This window comes from Drosophila obscura, unplaced genomic scaffold, assembly GCF_018151105.1.
Source record: "Drosophila obscura isolate BZ-5 IFL unplaced genomic scaffold, ASM1815110v1 contig_1, whole genome shotgun sequence".
NCBI classification, from domain to species: domain Eukaryota; kingdom Metazoa; phylum Arthropoda; class Insecta; order Diptera; family Drosophilidae; genus Drosophila; species Drosophila obscura.
The window spans coordinates 11,290,444-11,314,003 of NW_024542679.1; the positions used below are offsets into that span (position 1 = coordinate 11,290,444).

A 23,560-nucleotide genomic window follows, 5' to 3' on the forward strand; every position below is an offset into this window, starting at 1 on the left:
AATTTTTGTATTGAATACAGTTTATATTATTTTTTCAGAGACAAACAAATCTATTCGTAGAACCTATCATACTCACCTTGTAAAGAGTATGTCAAACGAAACGAATTCATTTGAAGCAAAAAGGATGTAAAAAGGATTGCGCTTCGGCAGTGATTTTCAATTTAAAAAATTGCACGCAAAAGCGCCACAAATCAAAGGAATTGACTTTGGCCCTGGAATGGTTTTTCAGCGGTGTGAGGGGGAGAGAGCAAAGTGGGTGGCTGGGAGAGCGGACTGCTGCTGCTGCTGCTGGAGCCCCATCACTACAATAAATTTCAATCTACTCGTAAAAACTTAACTAAAGGCACGCACACAAAAACACAGGGAGGGGAGTGTGTGGGCGGGGGTTAGCGGTAGCTTCTGTTCTGTACGTAACGGAACTTCTCTTCTTTTGCTGTAAAGTAAGTGCGCTGGCAGGCAGGCAGGCACAGGGCCGAATGCAAAGCGAGTGTAAAACGCCACGCCACGCCCTCTAAAACCAATACACGCCACAATAAATCTCAATTGAAAATGCTTTTACAGCAAGAGTCAGTCAAAGCGACAGAGAGAGAGAAAGGGAGAGCGTGCACCCCGAAGAGAGGACTTCAGCAGATTGAGCTTCACAGCATCGATGGACCAGCAAGCAAATGCGAATGCAAAAGAAATCAATGGCAAATGCCGTTTCACTTTGAGCAATTGAATGGAATTTATAATTAATAAATGCCCCCCAAGAAGTGAGTAGCCAAAGGGGGGGTGGGCTGGGGAGAGAGAGAGAGTCGGAGAACAAGTGCTGATTAGTGCAATGACAAAGCAATCAAAACACTTTAACCCAACGTGGCAATTAAAATTCACAAAAGCCCAAAGCCTTTGCCTGCCCCACAGCTCCCGCTCTCCCATCCTCCACCGACATTGAGTGTTGCCCCTTTCTATAATATGGAGTGTGTGTGTGTGTGTGTGTTTGGCGCCCTCTATTGACCACAATCGGCAACTGCTGTTTGATTGCTGCCAAAAGGGAAATCAAAGAGAACAAGGAATGGCAGGCCTCAGTTAGTTATACAGGGAGTTTGCACTTACAGATACCCTCTAAGAGCGGTTTTTATTGGGAGAGCCATGAGCATCTTTTGATTTTTATACAATTTAAATTATTTAAATAAGATAATGTTTGCTGATTATCAGCTGTATAAATGGACACAGCAACGGTCTGCCTTGCCGGCAATGCAAACTTGGATGTTTGCAAACTCATCATACCCACTGCAAAGGTATACAAAGAGAGATAGAGAGAGCGCCACAGAGAGCCATGCAGTTGGTTGTGCGTGTGTCTGTGTGTGTGGAGCAATCACACCAAATAAATCATTCACTGCATTTGCACATTTGGGACAGAAGGAGAGACAGTGGGAGCAGCAGCCTCTAGGCAGAGCTAGAGACAGGGAAAGCAGGAGCCTCTGGGTGAAGTAGAGACAGTGGAAGTAGCAGCCTCTGGGCAGAAGGGTAAGCTGTGGAAGCAGGATAGCTGTGGACAGAGGGAGAGACAGGGAAAGGGACAGGGAATCTGGACAGCAGGAGTCGGGAGAGCAGTTGTCAGGAGCGTGAGACCAGAATAGCGTTGGAGAGGAAGTTGGCAGTTCCGGAGAAGTTGCGAATTATTCATGTGGTTGCGGCTAAGGGAGCCGTACGGGGATCCCATTCCCGTACCAGTTAACCATCCTGGACCGAGACGAGGCGGCTTATCTGTCATCAACCGCACAGTTTAGTGGCAAAGGAAATTACTTTCGATCTCCGAGCGGCAAAATGGCCGACGGAAGTTGGTCGAGATGAATGGATTTTTGGCATGGTTGCGCCCCAATGGATGGATGGATGGATAGATAGATAGATGGATGGATAGATGGCTGACTGAATGAATGGATAGATTTACGCGCCGCAGCAAATTGAAGGTGTTGGAAATGTGCTGCTTAAACCATTGCGCATAATTGCAATGGAAATAAAAACAGTAAAAGTGGATGTAGCAATGGAAGTAGTCAACTATGTGATACCCATTTAAGACATTAAAAACTGGGACTATAATAAAGTATAATAATAATTATAATTATTTTTATTAGGTTCCATAAAACTTCTTAAACAATAATACAGCCAAAAATCCATCGTCAAATTCCTATTTATCCCTTTAATTCTTTTGCCAAGCGACAAATTCAATTACATTCCAATATACCCCTACGCACACGAACACGCACAAGTAAAATAATTGGAAACCCACCGAAAAATTCAATTTAAATGAGTTTTTGCAAATGCAATTAACAGAAATTTGTTGTGGCTGATTGTTTTGTGAACAGTATTAGCCAGGGCTAATAATGAGGCTTGAAATTGCTCGAAAATGTTATAGAAAATGCGAGGTGAATAGGGAATTGAGACTGGGGGGCCTAAGACGCTGTAACGAATCCACTGTACAGCGGAATAATGCGAGAATTCCCACAGAGAAAAGCAGAGAAACAGAGAGAAAACTAAAGCGTGTTAAATCTCAGAGTCCCTCAATGGCCTCAATGGTCTGTTGTCGCCGTCGCCTCTATTCAATGTGTCTGACTGGCTGGCTGGCTGGCTGGCTGGCTGGCTCTCTGTCTGGCAGCTGTGAAAATCCAATTTTCAGTACGCCTAAGCGGATGTAGACGTAGTCCTGACAGGGTCAGGACCAGGACCATTCACAAAAGAAAACCAAAGACTGCACACATATGTCTGCATTCATACAGAGAGAAAAGGGAGGGAGAGGCCGTGAGAGACATGGCGCTGGCATTTAAGTGACATTAGCGGATGACATGTCTCCTCGTCCTGCGACTGCGGTTGGTCCCCCGAGCAAGGACCACAGGATGCAGCGATACAGGGATGCAGCCGCTATAGAAATTACTTTCTGTTTAGACAATATTATGGATCGTTTAATGCCCGTTTTGACAAATTGTTTACCCATTCTTTCTCTCTAATCAATTGAGAAACAGAAATAAGGAAAGAAAATAAAATAAAATAAAGAAAACTGTCGCCGAGGTTCAATCAACTTTCACCCATCCATCTGCCCCACCCCCCCTTTTCATGTCTGTCACTCATCACCGACAAACCAAAAAAAAGGAAACTTTTTCTATTCCGAAAATTGGCCAGAAACGGAAAATGTGCTGCAACACGCCATGTCCCTCCTCTAAACAAGGGACTACAGTGAGCATTGAGCACCAAGCCCATGGTGGGAAAGGGCAAAACTACCGGTTAAACTACCGTATTTTTGATCAAATTTCTCTTTTCCATTTATGCATTTTTCATTGCAAATCATGCATAGCCGCCCGGCTGCAGGGGGAGGGTTGGGGAGACCGCACTGTCAGCCCCATCAGAACTTGTCAATTTTCCATATAGTTAAGCAATTTTCCGCTGTCATGATACGAGTACGAGGACGAGTAGGAGGCGTACGAGGAGTACGAAAAGTCCTTGTTAGTGAGTGATTTTTCTACAGAAGTAGAAGTTCAAGTAGCCAGACATCAAGCTGATTTGGCATATGATTTATGGGAAATTGATTAAATGTTTTTCAGGGGCAGAATAAAGAGAGAGGGATTGATGGGGAAACAGTAAAGGAATCTAACGGTGTTAAAGGTAATTGGCTAATATAGAGTTTGAGATATTTACGTAAAAAATTAAAGGAACTTTTATGAAGAGGATTTTTATAAGGAATCACGAAACTATCACTTTAAATGCAAATCAAAAATGTTCCCAACAACTCCATAGCTAAAGTACGCCCTCCATCTTTCAGATGTAACCTAATGCTGATTTATGATATCTGTATTCATATTTTGACAAGGAACACAAGAAAGCAAAACCAAAATGCCGACAATTGCCGCTCTTAATCTTAATCTAAGCGTCAGTCACAGCCCACAAAGGGGTCGGATCAGTGATCCAGAAACCCTCGATGCAGGGGCCACATGGTGACAACAAACACACACAATGCGATTGTAGGCTACAATCCACAGTTGGAGGAGCGGAGCAGCCGTGCAAACATTCAAGCGGTACGGCACGGCAGGGCAGTAAGCAAACTCAAATAAATCGCTGGAAAATCGTAAGAAAAATGCGCCATAAAACACAGGAAGGGAAAGAGAAAACTGAAATCGAAATCGAAACAGAAACAGAAACAAAAAATAAAGAAACGCGTTGACAGTTTTAGGCGAGCTGTCGATCAAAAAAAAATGGTAAAGAGAGACCCCAGACGACAAATCCAATTGCAGTGCAGTTCCGTCTCATAGTTTCACACCTTGCGATGGGCAGAAGGAGGGGGTAGGGTAGGACGGTGTATGGGGTTGTATGGTTGTAAAATGTGCGGCACAATCAGTGCTTGAAATCTAGAAAAATCAACAATGGGAATCGAACCTCTAACTTCCACTACAGTGAGTAGTGGGGGGCTGAGTGGCAGGGCAGACCAGGCCCCGTGTTTATCAGGGAGTAGTGCTACGTACTTATAATAATAAATAAAGAAAATATACTATATATATGTATGATAGCAGGGTAGCAGAGAACCATGAACGAACTGTACAATATTTACTCAGGATAAACCTTTGGTTATTAGAGGGATATTATCAGAGAGTTTATCAGCTGGCAGATACATACAGAGGTGGGTGCTAGATAACTCAAACTGTGTAGAAAATGTTTTATAAAACAATCTGCAGGTAAGTCAAACATGTATTGAAGGCATCCATGATAATAAAATGGCTTTAAAGGTTAAAGAGAGCAAAGAACAAGCCTAGAACAGAGGAGATCAGAGCAAACAAAAATATAATTGAAGATAGAGCTAAAAAAGAGGTGCCGTTCGAGGGCATACCTTTAGTACAGCTTTATTTTCTAGAGATAGATTCCCTTCACATTTTTATTTATGACAATGCAATCAAAAGAGAACACACACACACATACAATTGGCTTTCACTGGAAGCTCAAAAGGCTTTAGGGTAAAATAAAAGATATGGGGAACAGTCTTATGGGGGCCACTGAGAACTGCATTGATATGTAATTCAATAGCAAAACTAATAAACTGCAATCGCCCATAAGGTTTGTTTTTTTTCCTACTGTTTGGTGGGGGACGGTGACCACCCCAGGTGTGTGCCAAACCGATGCCTTCCTCCTTCTCCTCCTCCTCCTCCTCCTACTCCGTGGGTAAACACCTTCGATCCACAATCTCTCTCTTGGCCATTCACGCACATAAATCAAAGCAGCAACCATAGATATGGATAGATACGAGTATGGCAGCAGCAGCAGAAATTGCAGCAAACAACAGTTAACTGTGTGGCTGCAACACACTTTTGGTGGCATGAGTAATCGTTGCTAAAGTTTCAGGTTCGGGAGCGGTTCTAGAAATGAATTTTAAATATTTTATCAATGCTTATTCGTGACTGGAGTCTCTCTGCTCTCCGCACACTCCACACTCCACTCTCCATTCTGCGTCTCTGTTCTCGTTCTTATTCTCAAATCAAATGGAAGTCAAGTCAGACCCCAAAGAAATGCCCCAACTGTGGGACGACAAATAACTATATGTGAGTCACGTACACGGAGTGGAGCATGTAAATGACTTGGGTGACAAACAGAGACTCTATAGAGGGTGTCTCCCGCCTTTCGATGGGGCAGTCAGAGACCTTGTCACATTGTCTCAACAGACCAGACCAGCAGCAGAACAAAATTACGCCGAGAAGTAGGAGTCTCAGTCACCGTCTCCGTCGCGTCTCTGTTAACTTTTGTTTTGCTCATTCGTGACACGCTCCAAAACACAAATTTTTCTCGTTCGATTTATGCAATTGAGGAAATAAGTTCGACGACTGGATAGAAGATTGCTTTCGGGCTTGTGGTTGTGGCTTGTCCTGACTAATGGTAGGGGGGCGGATGGGGAGATGGAGCGGATGGGGATGGAAGCAAGGCAGACCGACCAATAAACGTTTTGCGGTAAATGCGAAATTAATAATTAAGCAGATTCGGAGTTCAAATTGCGACGGCAAATTTATGGCCAATGTCAATTGGTTTCTCTACGAAGTGTGATTACGATTCGAGAGTAAAAGGAAAGGCGAAGAAAGTAGAAAACAGAACGAAGATGAAACTAGTTGAAACGTTGGGAGTGGAGGAGGCAGACGTGCTGCGACATTATGCTACACAGTAATCACTCAGTTTCCATAAGTATTTGCAGCTAAATATCTCTGGCAGTAACGGGGGAGATGTCTCACTTGCTTCTCAAGTTCTTTTTGGAGATCAAGGCTCACTGGCATAGAGCTGGCTCTCTTTAAAATGCCTAAAACAAATCGGTTATGGTCTCTTTTCGTCGAAAAAATTACAAATAGGGTAGAAATATTTCAGTATATTTCTTCATACGAAAAAATATATAGATTCTGCCACGTTTCGTAACGTTTAATTCTTCTTAACTTGTAGCCAAGGCAAGGAGTAAATATTTTGTTCATCCAAAAACAAATTAATTTCAAACGAAATTTAGATCCTCTTTCCAGTTCTTTACTCTCTTTCTCCCTCTCCAGCGTTGTGCACTCTCCCCAGTTAGTGGATCTCAATCCCCTGCTTTATGTTGTGACCCAATCCCCTTTTCATTTCATGTTGGATCCCACACACAGTGAGGAATTTATGGGCCACATGACTGTCTCATAATTTCAATATTCATTTCTGTGTTCTGTATATTGTTTTTTCTTTCTTTCTTTTTTTTATCAGCCGCAAAGCTGCGATGCTGAGAGCAGCGAAAAAACGTTTACCACATGTGGGCAAAGTCCCCACAGATTGCTCATGTTCGTGGCGGAGAAGGGTGTCGTGTCGGCATTGAAGTAACTTGAGAACTCTTTTTGGAGGAACAACTCTGCTGTCCAGGCATTTATTTCATTAGCACAGACAGATTGGGGACCAGGATAAGGAGGGAGAGCACCCAGAGCAGCCGAGAAATATAAGTAAAATCAAGAACAAGACGATGCCTGAACAACGATAAAACTGCGACATGCAACGCCGTTCTCCGGCAACCTTAACCCTCAACTGCAATGCCACAGTCACAGTCACAGCCACATCCACACAGATTCCAGCTATAGCGACCGCTGGGTGACAGAGCGTTTGTAATTTATTTAACTGCAGTTTTTTTGTGTGTCTGGATTCGATTTCGATATCCGTGGCGGGAGGAGGCAGAGTATCCCACAGAATTTGTATACGCACACGACAGATTAATGCGACTCTCAAGAGAGGGAGAGGCAGAGGGGGAGAGAAAGAGATGCCAAAGATATGCCTGGCCCTGCCTGGAGAGATGCTGCTGCTGGTACACCGTCTCATGTTCTCTCATTGCTCGGAGACTCGGAGACATTGTGTTGCAGGTAAAGATTCCTCTTGATAAGACTGCTGCTCGTTGCATGTATCCTTTTGTGCGTGTGTGTGTGTGTGTGGCAGGCGCAGGCGGGACAAATATAAATATTTATGTGGAAAACAGCAGGCGTTTTGTCAAAATATTTGTGTAAGACGGGTAGACAGGAGAAATGACAAGCAGGAACCACAAACAGATTTCTGGTTGCTTCTCCGATTTGTACAGCCGATTTTGTTTGTCTTTATCGATGGCTGTGCTTCGTCTGAGATTAAAGATTGAGTCATTCAGTCAGTCAGTTCAGTCAGTTCAGTCAGTGAGGGAAAGGAGTTTTCTGATGTCCCAGGTGCCAGCTCTAAACCCTTTTGTTTGTTGTGAAAAATGGCTGGCTCAGAGCACATAATCCTTTGGCCTGTCAGGAGTTCTCCTTTAGCCACGTTTCCTGCATTGCAGCAGCAGCAGCATCTGCCTGCCCTGTTCTGCTTAGAAAATACTCTTTTGGGCGATAAATTGTTTCAACTGGGTTAAGTCCATTTTCAAGGCAGCACAGCCCTTCCACAATCGCTCAAGAAAATCGCTTTCCAGCACAGCTCCCACCCTCTCTTCCAGTGTGTCTTAGCAGTCAAAGACCAGCATCATTATCTGTACCCTTATTATACCAATTTCTTTAGATTTCTCCAGCTCCAAAAAAGTAGCTCATCTTCTAGTCGGTTATTCCCTTTTCCCCCATTCTTAATTTTCTTTTGCAATTTTTTGTCCCCTTTTTTTTGCCTTGCGGTCGACTTGTCGCATTATCCTATTTTATTTACTGCTAATGTTGCGCTTTTGACGTCTAAATCGCATTTGGCAGTGATTTTTTTCTCGTTTTTCCCTAGTTTTTTTTTCTTGTCTTGTGTTCGTTACAAGAGCAGCATAAAACACATCATTAATTTAATACGAAGCCCGAGGAGGAACAGGACACAGCACACACACACACACACTCGCATTGGCAAAGAAAGGAAAAGTCGAAGGGACTTAAGTGGCAACAGAAAACAGCAAAGAACAAAAATTAATTTAGCTTAATTCGTCCACGAAACTTCAGATACTTGGGATACTCGAGTGCCTGTACGTGTGTTTATGTGTGTGTTCTGGTTGAGTCCTTAAGGGCTCTGCTCCGCTCCGCTCCGCTCAGCCCAGCCCTGCTCTGGCCTGCCCTGGCTGAATCCTTTAATCCCATTGCCTGCCAGTTTAATTATGTAGTTTATTAGGCGGAAATGAAAAAGCGAAAGCCAAAAGCGGAAACGGAAACCAAGCGACGACCAGAGCTCAGGGGTCTTACGAGAGTCTATGCACGAGGAGTCACGCTTCCCTCAACCCCCTGAATCATTTAACGCCACTTTGCATATATATATAGACAGAAAAAAAGGTTAAAGATTTTTGCCTTACCGTCTCAACTGCTGTGTGCCTGCACTCAATAAACCAGACAGAAGTCAAGCGAGTGCCAAGCGCCCCGTCTGCAATGAGAAACAAAGAAGTGAAAAATTAGCTTTAAATTTGGTAAGGAATCAGATTAAATGTTTGAGATGAATACACATATATCACATTTAAGATACTCTTATACTCGACTTAAAAGATAAAGATACTTTAACTTAAAGATTGAATTAATCTATCAAAAAGAAGTTCCCATTAAGCATTCCATGGAACCTCTTCATAGGCCAAAACCAGTGGAAACGTTTCACACCCTATGACACCCCCCATTCTCAGTTTCTATATAGATATATCTGAATTTGATCTGCGTATTCCCTCAAAAGCTGCGTTCATCAAAGAGCAAATATATTTCTGAGAATTACATTGACTTTTTCCAAGCAAACCTTGTTCCAAAAAAACACTCACAAAAAGGTATAGAATAGGTTAAGGGTTAAAGGGTTCCCGTTGCTTTTATTTTTGTTGTTTCAAGGCTGAGTGCTCTATGCTTTCGGTGGTACAAAAGGAAAACAGAAATTCTGTATTCTTGGGTTAGGTCCATTCAATGGCTGAGTGGTCTGCTCTGCCAATTTCCCACCCCCACCCCAGGCACAAGGAATTTTCGTAAATTGCCCCACAATCAGCATAAATTTTGTCAGCCAGCCCAAATTAGCCTTCCCCCGATGCCCCACTGACTGCTCTTCCTTCTCTGCTGCTTTTGCTGCTGCTGCCTTCCTTCGAGCATTCGTATTGAAAGGCACAAATTTGTGCTAATGAGTTTTGAAAAAGGGGATTTGTAGGTGGCTGCCTGGCCTGCATCGCTCTGTGTGTGTGTGTGTGTTTGTCGACCTGCTTAATGCTTCTTCGGCCAGCTCCAGCTTCTCGCCTGGCCGGCTAAGCGGGTCACTCTCCTAAAACCCACTTTCGACCTCTCATCCGATACAGAATCGCCCAAGTTAGTCACGTGTGTCGAGACTCGACTCGTAATTGAGTTAAACTTTTCTAGGCCAGGCCCAAAGGCTTCGACGTGTGTTCGCAGAGAGGGAAGGGTGAAAACTCTATGGAAAGTTTTTAAACCTCTCTCTCTCACTCTCCCCACACACACACACACACACACATACAAGTGTTTGCCCATATCGAGCCCATATCGAAACGTGCCATAGAATTCATCTAACAAATGCTCACACACACATTGGACCAAAGAGGGGCCCTCTACGCGGATGTGAGGTGTCCGTTTATGCGGCACGCACAATCATGATATCAGCAATAAAAAATCAAGCAAAAGTTTATAGGAAACCAGATAGATTTGTGGTTTTTGGTCTTATTAATGGAATTAGGTATAGCTGTGATTTTTATTCAATTTTGTTATTGAAATAAATTTTAAATTAAAAACAAATTATGAAAAATAACTAAATTTTATATAGCTATTTTCCCCACTTAATAATTTATATTTTTTAAGAACTAAAAGTATGAAAATATTCCCCTGTTTAAGCTGACATTTTTCAAATTAATTTTTCCTAACATTCAATCGCTTATCCCTTTTACTTTTACTTCAAAGTGAGAACACTTCATTTCGTAACAACAAAATATCGAAATTCAAAACGCATAAACCTCGCTGCCAGCCGATTGCATTTTGGTCTATGTAAGTATTTTTTGTGATTTTTGGATTGGTTATCCAAATATGGCAAGTGCCATGGCCGCTCGGTCCCTATGGTCTGGAGTGCCAAAGCACTAGACACCCGCACACAATGGAAAGTGCATTTACATTTCGGTGGAGGGGGAAGCCAGGCAGCTATCCAGCAGGCAGGCGCACTTCAAATGTTATTGAAATATTTATAAGTTAGACTGGAATCGATGGGAGAGAGACCGACCTCAACACTTACAGCAATCAAATGCACACAATAAAACATTTTCAATAACTCTTTCGTTGGCTGCTGCAACTGCGACTGCGACTGAGGCCATTAAGGATTGAATAAACCCCACAACGAAAAAGCCTCCCAAAAACCCTAACCAGAGGCCTTCCTTCTTCCCACCCCCCACCAACACAGCAGCAGTTTTTGGAGAGGGGCACATGCTGGGATTTTCAACTGCAGGAACTCCGTTCTCTACTATAAGTGTCTATGTGTCCCACTGTGCCCAAACGCCCGCCCAATGCGCTCTGTTCTTTTCTATTTTGGATGCAATGTGTGCAGTGTAGGTGCATACACAGCGACAAACGAAGAAGAGTTTAAGGAAACATATTGGATGCAAATGTAAGTCCGAAAATTCTTTAATGTTTATAATTTTCAGTGTTGCACTTCAACATCTCAAAAGGATTTCGGCAGTCTACCAAAGAGTCTGTTCGTTGCCAGAGAGTGCAGCTCTTCCGAAGCTTCTCTTTGTCAGGCTTCGGCTTTAATCTCGTGTTTGATCGAAGTCTTCGACGTCGTCTACTCCCCAGTCTTTAGCTTCAACCTAGCAATTGGAACTTGCTCGGGGTTTTCGCCTTCATCGACTCTTGGGCGTCTCCCCTAAGCTTCCACAAGGGCTTTGAAGCTAAACATCTCGCCTCAGATGAAGCCGGTTCCCGTCAGCTGGATGCGGCAATAACTCTGCATTTTTTTTTGGTTTAGTCTCCAATTTTGCGCGACTGGAGCTTGCACCAACAACGAGTCCGCTTCTTCTGCTTGTCAGGAGTTGTCGACTGGCTACAGACTTCGCCTGAATTTTCTCAAGTGAGTATCGAATGTTCGGTAGTGTTTTGTTTTTGTAAATTTCGAATTTTCTTTGAGTGTAGCTGACAGTAGAGGCATAGCCAGTGCCAGCCTTCTCTTCAAGTGGCTATCAATCGTTGCCCTTGCCGTTCCGGGTTTTTTGTTTTTTTTTTTTTTTTGGTGTGTCGATTCCCCTACCAACTGTTGATGGAATTATTTGCAGTTGGAAAATAGCAGATCAGATTCTTTTCGGGGATTTGTATTTTTAGTTTTCTCTGCGCCTTCACACTCACACACACACACACGCACAAGTGTTTTTCCCCATATGAATATAGACGAGCGTTTGATTGCTTTGGAAACGTGCAACTTTTTTCCTGGTCTCTGGCCATATCCTCCGCGCCTACGACTGTATCTGTGTCTCTCTTTGGTAAATTACTAACGAGTTTCCCCGCATTTCTGGGCGCTGTTTTGGGGTCTCTGGGTGCAAAAGAAAAAATGAAATGCAAGTCACGTACGGGGTGATAGATAGCGGGGCGGGTAGAGCGCGACATCAGCAAGGACATTGTCAAACACAAAGCTCGCCGACGCCACCACCGCCGCCACTGCCACTGCCACTGCCTCATGTCCTAGGTCCTGCCTGCCTGCCTGCCTTCGTTCCTTCGTCACTCAACGCCTGTGTGTTGTCTGTCAACAACCCGTACCCCGTACCCCTTACCCGTACCCAGTCCCAGCGAATTCCCCCCAAAACCCTCCCCACACCCTTCGACAAAAAACGCAAATTGCGCAAATCCTTTTAAAGGAAAATGCAAAGCAAATGCCGCCATCGCTGCCATCTACGCGCTTCTTACACTCCTTGACACCCATCCCCGCTGGCTCCCCACACCACCCATTGGGCCATGCTTAAATACGCAAACAGCCGACAGAAGCTACGTGCTTGGAAAATAATTTAAAAGCTCAAAAGGTGAGCAAAAGCAATGCACATAGGCACGTCCTACGTCCTCCCAAAACAACAAAGGCTCGGCTAGAAAAAAATTGTATACATATACTATATTGTTTATGCTGGAGATTGATAGACAATGGGCATACCCTGGGGAGCAGTTTGGGCTGGATAGGGCAAGGAAAGAGATATTCGAATGAGATGGGTAGCACTCTACACTGACACTCTACAAATTTTTTCCCAGGTCATGTCACATATTTTCTGTACATAGAGATTGATGGACAATGGGCATACCCTGTACCACCAATGAAAGCTGAACAAATTCTAGTAGCAAAATTCTTAATTCGTAACCCCGCAAACATTCTTTTTATTACAGGGTACGCTCCCCCGTCTCCCCACAAAATGGCGTAAAAAACCAAACTCCATGGCCTCCCCCACCCCCCTGCTTCAACACGAAACTCAGCTTTTGCTTTCTTTTCCGCAGTCGGAGCTTTGTCTCTTTCTTTGCCACAGCCGCAGTTTTTCTTTTCTTTCCAGCTCGTGTGTTTGTTTTAAAAATTTATGAAAATTTGTTTTTCCCCAAAGGAAGTGCCGGCAAAACATCAAAAGGCACCAAACTGCAATCGTGAGGAGCGGCTCTGGGCGGGAGCACTGGGAGTTGGAGGAGCATGGATAACGGCGAACGGGAGGGGGGCAGGAGAAATCCGGTGGAGCAATCATCTGGGCAATTTGCATTTTCAATTTGCAACAACAAACAAGTAAGGAAACCACACAAAATGCCGCCTTAAATGCGACCTAACGAAGCAATAATCAATTATCAATAAATTTCCCCTACCCACCTATAAAAACCGAAAGGAATCATCGCCCAGGGAAAGCTTTTCGGTGGCGGGACTGGCGACGCGCTGATTAAGGATATGGAATGGCGATGGCGATGGCGGAAAGTGGCTCCTTGTCTTTGACTTTTATCTGCGTTGCCGATGCCGATGCCGAACTGAAAGTCGAAGACATCTTCGATGGTCTTTATGTGAAGGCTGTCGTCGAGTGGGGAATACGTAAATTTGCCAGACAGCCAGCCAGCCAGCCAGCCAGCCCAGATCCTTGGATTGGCCGTGTGGTCTGGTCCAGGACTTCCTTGTTGTCTCACGCCCTTTCCTGGCCGTGCTTTAATGGCATTTTAAGCACACAGCAACATATACCACATGGAAAGAGAGCCAGTAACGTGGCAACGGAACTAACGAAACATGTTTATGCGTGCCACAAAACTGTAAGGTAACTTTCGGGAGGATATAACATCTAACACCAAATTTAATTAGTAAAAAACCAATAAAAGAGAGGAATCACATAAAATAATAATATCAACATAATTTGAAACATTTGTAATTTGAAAATTTCCATAAAAAATGTTAAATGAAACATCTGTGTATTTATGTGTGTTTATATTCTTCTCTGTTCGTAATTTATGTGCACGCATAAGCGCGAGCACGCAAATGCAGATGACGACATATAACGACATCGGGACACCTTAACACCTTGTCGCGCAAAAAACAGCGAGCGAGGGATAAAGCAGGAAAGGAGAGAGAGAGAGAGAGGGAGAGAACAAGAGGTGGAAGAGCAGTAGAACAGTGAGAGGTAAAACAGAGAAAGAGTGGAAGGTGCAAGGAAAGATTGTAGAAGGGTGATGGCCCTTGAGCAGGTATTCCGCCTTCATCTCCTCTTATTGGTATCCCAGTGCATATCCTGTGTGCCTTTACCCGTTTTATCCTTGACTGCATTTTGGCGGCACTTGCTTTCTGTTATCCCCACCACCTCTCTTTTTCCCTACCCTCCACAAATTTTCCACTGTCTTCACTGTGAGCTCTGTGCTGTGCGTCCTGTGTCCCGCACTGGTCCTTCGCTGGGCTCTTTTGCAAATTACTTTGCAAAAATGAAGAGACAGCCGCCACTGCCACTGCCAACACTGCCACTCTACCCTCCACCTGCAACATTTCCAGGATATGCGCAAACACTTGGCAGCGTAGGAGACGGTAGCGGAGCTTGGAGCTGGGAGCTAGGAGCCAAGGACCAAGGACTTGGCTGCAAATATCTATCCAGGAGAGCCTTGCAGCCTGTCGTCGAGTGTTTGCCATTGCCCGCTGGCATTAGAGAAATGGCGACGTTTGCTCCTCGCTGCCTCTTGCTGCAGCTTCTTGATATCCTGCGTGGCAGGGAGAGTGGGATGGGTGGGTTGGTGTGGTGGCTTCATTTCTCAGCTGTCTGCTGGCTGTCTGTTTGCTGCCAGGCAAAAAGTCCGCACCATCCACAGGCAAAACAGCAACGTAATCACCTTTTGCAATTAATTTAAGTGGATTTAGTGTGCACGTCGCTCGTTCGGGCTTTTGCGTATTTGCCTCTATCTCTCACCCTCTCTCTTTGCATCCCTCTCTTGCCGTGTATGCCACCTCCAGTTCAGCTTGTGTGGCCATATTATCGCCTTTGGTTGAAAAATAGCCGACTAAAGGTGTTGATGAGCTGCTGCTGCTCAGCTTTTGGCAAATGACTTTGAAAAGGGGGAATCCCCCACAGGCAGGGCTTTAGATTAGATCTGTAACAGTGTTAGTGCTAGCTTTAGTTTGTGTGTGTTGCAAGTTTAAGTTTTGGCAGGTAACGTGTTTCTAGTAGATTACACAGCACCAGGAATTTTAATGCTTAGCCAAAAACTATTGCCTGGTGGTTTTTTGGGGAGCGCGCCAGAGATTAATGAATGTTGCAATTTATATTTACAACTATTTTTGTGTGTAAATATGCAACAAAATGTTGTCTGGAAATTACAGGAATCCCAATGGGGAGCCATGCCAGGGATGGGGGGAAAATAATGAAAGGAAGTTGCAGGGATTTTATTGACTCTGTTAGAGTAGAGGTTTCTGCTTCATAGAATATTAACAAACATACCCAGCTGCCTTGGAAAGTGTTACATTTTGTCATTAATCTGCAAATATGCATATTTCATAATTAAATTAAATATTTTCATATTTAGATTTAATATATGTATATCTTACCAAATTAATATTATATACCTCCTCATTTTAAAGTGTTTTTAATTTTAATAGTCTAGTAATAGAGTAGATACTGTTGTCTCTTTGAGAAAGATAACTCAATCATATCTTTCTTTTTCACAACTCAAATTTCTAATATTCTGATTAATCTTTATGCTTTCAAGAACATATTTTTTTTTTAATCCAACCCCCAACTTTTTTCTCAATAACGAACTGTTTCTCTCCAACATAAATTCCCTTTCAAAAGTTTTCTTTGAGTTCGTCAAATGATTATCCCCCGACAAGAAAAAGAAGAAGCCATCAATCGTTTATACCCAAAAGACTCTAATCAATAGAGAAATCTCCACCAACGACGATGACTTTTTCCATAGAAAGATTAGAGCCCTGGAATGTATTTCAAAGTTTTGTTTATTTACAAAACTCTTTGGCTTTGCATTTTCCGGGAAAATCCTATTGAAACGATTCGGTTCGTGCGCTGCTTCCAATTCCATTTCGAACTCCGTTTTCAGGTTCGTTGTTGCCTCTCTTTATGTACAGTAGAAATTCACATAGTTTATATTGACTGGAAAATAAATACAAATAAATCAACAGAAATTGCTCGACGGTTGCTCATACGACGCGATGTCTCCCCGCTGACTGACTGAATGCATGTCGGGAAAACTACAGCATTTTGTTGTTTGCTTTAAATGTTTACACACTGCATTTTCACAGCATCTTTCGTGGAAATTCTTAATTGTTGCATGAAGACTGCGCTTCAATGTGGCTGTGGGTGGATGGACTGTTCCCCTTGCGGAAGAGAGGGCTGCCTGTTTGTGTTTTGCTGGCGTTAATCATTATTTAAATTTTTGATTTGTTCGTGATGTTTTAATGAGTTTCCAAAGGGACAAAGAGGGGAGAGTTTATGTTTACCTCATTACGCATGCAGTCGTCGCGTCCCCACAGATTGCAGCACCGTGGCTCTAAACGAAATTACCATAAATTTTTATGAGCTGCTTAATTTTTGTCTTATGCTAAAGTTTCAATAAACAAAGGAACGACTCAGCAGCAACAGCAGAAGCAGCAGCAGAAGAAGAGTTCAACTAATGAGCGTTGGCTCTGTACCACTTGAGTGAGGAAAATGCCATTGCCCGGGTCTCTTCTCTGCCTCTTCTATTTTCTATCTTGGCTCTAAACTGTTGCCACTTGAGTCACAGGGCCATTGGCCATTCATCAATTTGCTGGAAGCCAATGCCATCATTGAATTGGATGCAGACAGTTGGAAAAAAAAGAAAGAAGAAAACTCTGATATCCTTGCTTGCCTTTCCTTCCATCCTTCATCGTCATGGTTCGTGCTTCTCTTTGTATCGTCATGAAGTCGTTTGTATCTATCGGTATGTGTCGGTCTCCTGGAGACTGGGAATAAACTCCATGACATGTGAGTTAGCTTCTTTCTCCTTTCACCTTTCTCTTTCCACATTGCTACTTCTATTTGCTCGATTTGTGGGAGTTGCATGGTAGTTTTTTTTCTTCAATTTTTTATTGGTAGACTGTCCTAATGGCTAGACTAGTTTTTCCATGTGGCAGCTGCTGCTGCTGCTGCTCTGCTGTTAAGTTAAGAAATTGAGATGAGAGATTTATAGGGCGGTACTTTGGCTAGTGCAGAAAAATGCAGTCTCAAATGATTTTGTTTGGGGAGATATGTAGAAAGAAGTGCAGTTTTTTCTTCTGTCTGATTCATTTGGTTTCTTTTATTTTTTTCTGTATGAAAAGGGGAATGCACATAAATGGAGGGTCTGTTTTATGCGTAATTCTTTCTTTGAAGAATTCTCCCTGCGATTCTTACAGTATCTCTCTGTCTCACTCTCTCCCCGTAGTCGCCTTTACTCCCTTGGCCCTACTATGTATATCATTGCAAAATCCCTGATTGCACATTGCACAAACGTTGTCTAATTTGCTCATTTCAATTTCATTAAGTTGGCAGCACTGTTTGCATACCAAACAGTCAGAGGGAGCGAGACAGAGCTGGAGCTAGCGGGTGGATATGGAAAACAGTTAAACAGCTGTCCCCTCTGGGGTGCACTGTAGCCAAAGGATGATTGCAAACGATGTAGACGCGATGATGCTGATGACTTTGTGGATCTCCATCTCCTCTCTGTGTTGGCCAATACCACCAACAACACAAAAGAGGTAAACGAGCGAGACAGTGGTCAGCGAGGGGGATGGGCAACAGGGGCAATGCTAAGGCAAGCTTCTGGCAATATCTCTGATAGCGAGACAACAGGCAAAACACACGAAAGGCGGCTGACTGCATAGTTAACTAAGCCAAAGGATGTGGCAGCAGGCAGGGCCGGCCTGGGCTTCTACTGCTAGCCAAGGGCCCTCGCCGGCTATCCCTCTGTCCATTACATACACATATTTACCAAAAAGTGAGACACAGTCCCAGCCTCATGGCTCCAACTCCAGCCCAAGAGCAAACACAAACACAGGCAAAGGCAAAACTCAAAACGATAGCCCGGAACCCAGAAGTAACCGCAGAAGCAGAATCAGAATCAGGAGAAGCTGCTGCTGCTGCTGCCGATGTTGCTGCTGCAACACAGCCTAAACGCTGTTGATACATTGCGCAAAGTTGGCAACCAAATATTGTTGCAAGCAGATATGTACAAAACAAGTCCGCTGGACAGGGGCACAGGCACCGGCACAGTGGCACAGTGGTACACGAAGCTTGAAATACAAGATGGAATGGCATGTTTGCTGCTTGCTCTACAATTTGTGTTTGTTGTAATGCATAGAATTACAAGAGATATAAAATATCAGAGAACAAATTCTGCCGCCCAAAGGCAACCGCCTTTGTAGTCAACTTACATATTTATTTATGCTTAAATAATCTTTTTTAAATTCTTTCTTAAATTTCTTTGGCGGTTCATTCCTATACGCAAAACTTTTATTATGATAAGGCATACGATTGTCTCAAGTAAAATGTAAACAAAAAATAAGCACAAACACACATGTACCCATACATACATAAATCTGGGGCTATTTTGCCAGCAGCTCCCGTTACTCCTTGCTTATCTCTATTCTTCCATTCCTCAAGCAAGCAAACGAATGCCCATGCATAGCTCCATCCCACTCACGCACACAACACACACACACATTACAAGCTCTGGTGATCGAGTTCTGCTCTGAGGTATTCGCGTTCTTCTTTCATGCTGTAATTTGTTCATTTGTTTACCTTAACTTTTACGGTGGGTCGCATGCGTCTCCCACAATATAAAATCGTATTGTCATCGGCATTTGAACCACTGTGGTTGGAGAAGACTACACAAACATACATACATATGTAGTGAGAGATACATATGGAGTGGGATGAAGGGGCGGCATCGCGGGGCCTTAGGTAATTGGCCAAGGTGCTCAGGGTCCAAGCTCCAACGTTCTCAGTCCTCATCTCCTCCTGGCCATCACTACGACTGCAGTTGCTACCTGCAGAGGAGGCAGGACAGGGACTCTATATGTCTCTCTCTCTCTCTCTCTCTCTCTCTCGCTCTCTCCCTCTCTCCCTATCGCTGCCTTTGCATCTCGAGACGAGTTTTGCCAAGCAATAATTTTATTTTTAGTCGTCGCATCTTTCCATCCAGCAGCAGCAGCAGCAGCAAGCATCCCAGCAGATATCCTCCGCAGGCTTGCTGTTGCCCTTCCCCTCCTGTACTTATAACGACTTGCCGCTTGTGTTATTATCTTGGGGCATAAATTTAATGGCCAATATTCACAGCTCCACCCACTGTTGAAAATATATTCGAGGTCCACAAGAAAAACACAGAGAGAGAGATGAAATTATTTGCGGTCAATGGCAAAGGAAGGAAGGAAGGTAGAGAGGAATCCGGTTAGGGGTTACGGGTTACGAGTTACCGATGCGGGGCCCTATACATAAATAATGATTTAGTTATGGGGGGGGAATTCTTACGGCATTCCCATGTAAATTGATTTGAAGAGGCTTCCCAAAAAGGTTGAGAAACCGAGAAACGTGGCACATTTGTCACAGTTTGCTGATGGATGCCTTGGCGCCTTTCCACACCGGCACACCAACACACCACAAAAAGATACAAAACATATTTTGTAGCCTGGTTGGTTGGTGTTTTGGGTTTTGCGAAATCAGCAAATGGGTTTGCCATATGCCATATAAGATTCGGTTTTCGCCCCACTCGTACAACAGCTTGGCTTGGGGCTGGCCTGAAGCCGCAAAACAAGTTTCCATTTGTAGGCTGTTTTTTTTTTTTTTTTGCCTTAGCTATTAGAGCCGCTTGGGTGTCAACCTAAGCAGTTATTGTTTTTGTTTTTTGGTTTTGTTCATTTGCTCGTATTCAGATTTCAAGCAACAACAGCAACAACAGCAACAAATTTGTTGCTATTGACAGTTAAAATTGCTTACAAGTGGCAGACAATCCACAGACAGCACACACCACAGCAACACAGTCGCTTCTCTGGGTCGTCTCTGGGTAGTAGTAGATTTCTTCCCATTGTATAAAGTTGTTAAAATCCGCGACAAGTGCCACTTGAACTTGACGTTTTGGAGAGACACCGCAGAGAATTGGGAAAGAGAGAGACAGAGGCAGAGAGAGAGGCACCAGAGTCTCAAGAGACACGAACCATATACAATGTTGAATGTTGGATGATGTCTTGAAGATTTATGCCACTTGAAAGCGCCAGCTGTAAAGAAAAACCTCAAGGGGAAGTACCAGATAAACAGTAAAAACTTTTAAGGAAGTGTTATGCGATATAGATATATACTTTTCCTCAGAGAATTAGCATTTTTCTTGGGTAGCAGCTCTTTGCATTTGTTCTTTTTGGTAAATATCACTCATAGGCAATCTTTACTGTAGCTAAAACACTTGATGACAACGTTTTTCGCCAAGCGTTTGCCTTGAGCTAAAAAATATATACAAATTTTCCATACTCCAACTAAAAATGCAAAAAAAATTTGAAAGCAAAACCAAAACGAAGCTTTAAATTCTCTTCCAGATACATTTTTCTGATGCAAGATTGACGTTTATGAAACTCACTGGGAGAGAGCTAACAATAAAAAGAGAGAGTGAGGAACAATGTATGGTATTTTTAATCCTTTGGTTTAAAAATGAAAGATAGAATAAGCCCACATGTGCTCAATTGACTCTTTTGCTTTATGCAGATCAAGAATAAACACAGCTCCTAGGGTACAAAAGTTTGATTTTCGATTTTAAAAGACTTTAACCAAACTAGAAAATTTAGAAAGCCCGTCAGAATATGGACTGGAGAAAAAAGTTATAAAGAACTGACAGAGAAACTGAGACAAGCCACAAGGACACAACATACTTGAAGCTGCGCCAACAACACGTGGCCATAAACTGTCGATGGGGCCAAAAACAATTTGGCTTATAGATTCGGCAAGAGGCAGGCAGGAGGAGGATCATGGAAATGGAGCCCTGGGTCGTTGTCATATTTTATGACCCCAAAATAGTTAAACGAATGCACAAACACACATACACATAAAAACCAGCTGGAAAATTGCTTGTAAAACATTTTTGTGTGTGTCCCAATGTCACGGGAAAGTGGTGGACAGGAGGGCCAGAGCGGGAAACAGCGGTGGCGGCAAGAGAAGTGCGGTACACATTTATAGCAAATCTCTGGGGCTCCTTCACACATTCCCATAAATCACAAAAAAGTATTTCACATTTTCTTGCTTCGCTCTTCTCTTTTTTTCTGGCCATATTAATGCGCCTACACCCACATCTGGGTCTTTAGAATAGAACGGGCAGGGGGCAGGGGGCATGTGGCTGTGTAGGAAGCTGGCATGTGGCGGGCCTAGGTAAGGGGGTGGGGGGATATTTGGTATATGGCTGACAGCCTATTTGCGCCTCAAGCAGGAGTTGGAGCCCAAAGCGGCTCCCCAACTTGGCTCCTGCCAGTCGCTGACTTCGTTTTTCTCAGCTATTTATGATATTCGTGCGACAATTTCTTTTCTTTTCGCCAAATACCCTCTAAAAAATAGAGTTTAATGGGGTTATGAGGCTAGAGAGGTTAGACATGAAAGATCATGCTGAAGTTTAGATCCTTTTTAAACTACTTCCGCCCTTTCCCAGTGTGGCTTAGCAGTAAAATATTAATTTTCATGTAGAACACTTCTCTCTTCCCATCGTTAGCGCTCTCCCAGTGCGTTTCCTACACGTATTTTTATTTGCATGCTGATTTTCCCCCATCCGCAGTCTGTTTATTTAGCTGATGTCTCCTGGAGGATCCAGAGGACGACACGAGGCATTTTTTTTCATCATATTTTTGGTGAAAATGAAGGGGCCTTGGGTTGGTGGGGAGCAACCCGTTTGCAGACTCGCGAATGTTGAACAAATGTGTGACATTTTTGTGCGGTGGCATGGAATGAATCGTGGATGGGGGCCACAGAGCATATAGAGGGGTCTCTGGTCCGCAACTCTGTCTGTCTGTCTGTCTGTCTGTTTGCTCTCTGCACACACGCATTCGGAATTGATTTTTATGCTGTGATTATATTTCCGAAAAGGTTGACGATGAGCCAGGGATCTGAAGCGGAGGATGGCAATGGGAATGGGGCACAAGAGTATATGGGGGCCTCCCTCCCTGTTTGTTCATCTCTGCAACAATGAAGTGTCGCCGCCCCAGAGTCGAGAGCGAGAGAACACGCTTGAAAAAATATAAATTAAATTATGCGTTCATGTTGTTTTAATGGCTCTCTGCACCCCCTACAGATAGGTGGTGGGGTCGGGGCGGGGCAGGGATTTTAAACGAGGGATTCAAGGGGCAGACAGATGCTGATAGTATCATTTGATGCGCTGTCCCTCCTCACACATATACCGTTTTTTTTCACTCTTTTTTTATGCCCCATGTTTAACGATCGGAAGTTATATTCATAAAAATATGTCAATGAATTGTGAATTATTTATGGGGCGGGATGAATGTCAGCCCAATAAATAAATAACCAGAAAGAGCATGTGGCCAGAAGTTAGTCGATTGAGTGATGCCCTGGAATGAGAATGAAGCACAAAAACTATCTACTAAAGATTGTAAAAGTATCAAGATGGACGTTTTGAAGGTATGTCTGGGATCTGGAAAACACTACACTTAAATCTCTGTTATATTGTACACAGGGTATCAATAATGAAATGTTTGCAAATTCAAAAGATATACTATTCAATAATAATATCGTAAAAATATATCTCAAAATTGCATTGCTTGAGGTTCACTTTTGTTTGCAAGCACGGTGTTCAAATAGCCTAACTTCAACTTACTTTTTTTATTCTGGCTATAATGATACATCGATTTTAAGCAGTTTCTGCAAACTGGTAGCTAAAAAAAGTTAATGCGTTTTTCGGTTCTCTTTCGTACTCTTTTTTTCTGGTTATGCCATAATGATATGTTGCAAAATTCATTACAAACATACACATACGAAAGTGCACTCGAAAAAAAACCATAAATCTCCGGTTGTTGAAGAGCTCTATGCATAAATTGGATTTTCTTGCACTAGCTGTGAGAGGCGTGCGAGGCCTTGGACTCAAAAACGCAGCCACAAAAATTTCGTATAATAACAAAAAATTGAAACTGAAACTGTAACTGTAACTTAATTGCAATTAAAGTCGAGTGCTGAAGTAGGAGAACGTACCGGTAACGCAAACGGATTGAAATGAACACCTTCAATTAAATTGAGTTTTGCGTCGAGTTGACCCAGTTTATGCCACACAGAACACACCCATAAGACCGACCACCCCCCTATGGCCAGAAGAAGGAGAGGCAACGACCCGTTTCCGATTCCCGGGGCCGGACGTCGCTCTCCTCAGCCAACCTGCCACACAAAGTGTTGGCCAAAGGCTAAAATTTCCAGCGACAATTAGAAAATTTGCAAATTACATAAAACGATGGACACGGTTGTCAGGTGGCATGTGGCAGAAGACAGAGACAGGTTTACCTCAGGAAAACGGGAGGGAAATATGAAAGCCAAAAGGTGTAGAGCAGCAAATTTTAATGAAAAGAAAAATGCAAAAAGAGGGTAAAAAGATGGGGGGAAAATGTAGAGCCAAGTTGTTGTGCAGACAACAGACGGAAGGGGAGCACAAGGGAAGAGGGCAGAGAT

The 23,560-nt window shown here is 43.3% G+C and overlaps 1 protein-coding gene and 1 long non-coding RNA gene across 6 annotated transcripts in view; one reads left to right on the plus strand and one right to left on the minus strand.

Annotated features, from left to right (window-relative positions):
• LOC111071229 (frizzled-2) overlaps positions 1-23,560 on the minus strand; it is a 99,416-nt gene that overhangs the window by 37,764 nt on the left and 38,092 nt on the right. The window contains 1 exon segment of the mRNA XM_022362448.2: positions 8,777-8,844. The gene's annotated coding sequence lies outside the window, so the exon portion shown is untranslated.
• On the plus strand, positions 10,304-13,358 carry LOC111071231. 5 transcript variants are annotated; one of them, XR_002607465.2, is made up of 5 exons: positions 10,304-10,436; positions 10,843-11,046; positions 11,108-11,508; positions 13,014-13,182; positions 13,280-13,358. It is a non-coding gene; the product is annotated as an uncharacterized LOC111071231 (long non-coding RNA). The 5 variants fall into 5 exon arrangements; XR_002607464.2 differs by having other exon boundaries at positions 10,306-10,436; positions 10,846-11,046; positions 13,010-13,182; XR_002607463.2 differs by having other exon boundaries at positions 10,307-10,436; positions 13,010-13,182.